Source organism: Cystoisospora suis, assembly GCF_002600585.1.
Source record: "Cystoisospora suis strain Wien I chromosome Unknown contig_580, whole genome shotgun sequence".
In the NCBI taxonomy this organism is placed as follows: domain Eukaryota; phylum Apicomplexa; class Conoidasida; order Eucoccidiorida; family Sarcocystidae; genus Cystoisospora; species Cystoisospora suis.
Window position 1 is genome coordinate 300 of NW_027153381.1, and position 1,896 is coordinate 2,195.

The window sequence follows — 1,896 nt, forward strand, 5'->3', positions numbered from 1 at the left end:
AACAGACCTCTCGCCGTTTCTCTCTCTGACGGACCTTCTTTCTTTCTTTCGTGTTTCTTTCCTTTTTTCTGTGTCTTTCCCTCCTTTTCCAACTTCTTTCTTTCATTCTTTTTCTCTCCATTCAGATCTTACTCCTAGGACTATGTTGCTTATGGAGTTTGTCCTCTTACTTACTCGCTATCTTACCTCCACTCGAAAACCCGCTCTTCTCCCTCTGCTCCGTATATAAGCCGACATACAGGGTATATATATATATATATACACCGAAAGACTTTCTCTCTCTCCCTGGTCTTGTCTGTAGAGGAAGAAAGCTTTCTGCTTCTTCCGTTTCTATCCATTTTGAATCCATGAATTCATTGACTTAAGGGTGTACTTCTCGATCTAGACGATTTCCTACTTAACAAAGAGAAAGAAAGACTGACTCGATTGAGATAGAGGAAGAGAACCGAAGAGAAAGATGAAAGAGAGACAGAGAGAGAGGAAAGAGTTTAGTTACTTGGAAAGGTGTGAAGATGTGTGTGTTGATCTTTCTTTCTTTTTCTTTCTTTCTTTCTCTTGGGCTGTTTCTGCAGGGTAAGTAGGAGGGAAGGGGGAGGGAGGGAAGGTGTCTGCCTTTGTAATGAGCTAAAGCTCGAGAGAGTGTGTTTCTTTTGAAGAGAGAAAAATCAAAGTTAAGACGAAATCTTCTTCTTAGATGCTGTCTTACTCCTTCTACCCTGGATGCAAGATCATGTACATACATACAGATATACACATATTCATACATACATATACAGACATCCCTACATACACGCACCAGGTGTACATCCACCTCCTTATGAATGAGATTCTCATTCTTCGTGAATGGAAAGAATGAAACAAAGAACAACACGGACATTATCTGCAGACAAAGACTACAAAGTACGCCACGAGAAGTCCATTACTTCGCTCAGTCACTCTTTCTGTTCCTCTTCTTCGTCTTTCTGCAAAGCATGCATGGTGGAGGTCTTTCTCTCTCTTTACAGAAACGAAAGGGCGAAAACGGAAGAAGTAATAGAGAATGAATGAAGAAGAAGCAAAGACTTCTTTCTTTCTCTCTTCTTTTCTTCTCTCTTCGTGTGTGTTTGGTCCGTGCTTCGCTTCTTTTTCTTGCATGCATTCATTCCCATAGAAGTCTTCGGTGAGAAAAAGATCTCTTCGATGGAGAGACAGGATGAGGAGAAGAAGAAGACGAGAGAGAAAGAGAAAGAGGCGAATTGTACTGAATATCTTTTAGAAGCTTCAAGACTTTCTGATAGATAACTTGATGGAGGTCTTCACGGGAGGTATGTTGATTAGCATCAATGGTGTTCCAGTAGCTTAACGTCTGGAACCGTTTATAAGCCGAATACACTCGCTCTTGAATCTTCAAGCTCTCATATAACTCCTCTCCTACAGCCACCACACACATGCCCATACATGCATACCCATACCTCAAAGAGACACATACATCCCTGTACGTATGTCCATATATATATATCTATATATACATGATATAAATGTATATACCTGTATATGTATATGCAAAAATAGATAGATGCATAGGGAAAGGTAAAGACACATACCCATGAAGAAACTTTTCCCTTCAGAAGAGAGATCAATCATTACTCAAGAGAAAAAGGGGAAAAGACAGATTGAAGGAGGAAGAAGAAAAGGGAAGTTAAAACACTTTAGAAAGAGAAAGAGAAGGATAGTTCTGTTGTCTCTATCGCTCGAGCGTTTTAGTCTTATCTCAGAATAAAAGACAGTGCGGTCTCCATTCCTCGCCTTCTCTCATTCGGACATGCGACACATACATACATACACCATAGGAGTATTAGTTACGTCTATCTATCTTTATCTACTATTCCACCTTTGATCTATCTATCTATCTTATCT

The 1,896-nt window shown here is 39.9% G+C and overlaps 1 protein-coding gene across 1 annotated transcript in view; it reads right to left on the reverse strand.

Moving 5' to 3' along the window:
* Window positions 1-601: 601 nt before the first annotated feature.
* Window positions 602-1,896, reverse strand: part of CSUI_001463 (phenylalanyl-trna synthetase beta) — a 20,523-nt gene continuing 19,228 nt past the window's right edge. Inside the window, exon 18 of the mRNA XM_068061669.1 lies at window positions 602-1,410. The gene's annotated coding sequence lies outside the window, so the exon portion shown is untranslated. The remainder of the gene's footprint in view (window positions 1,411-1,896) is intronic.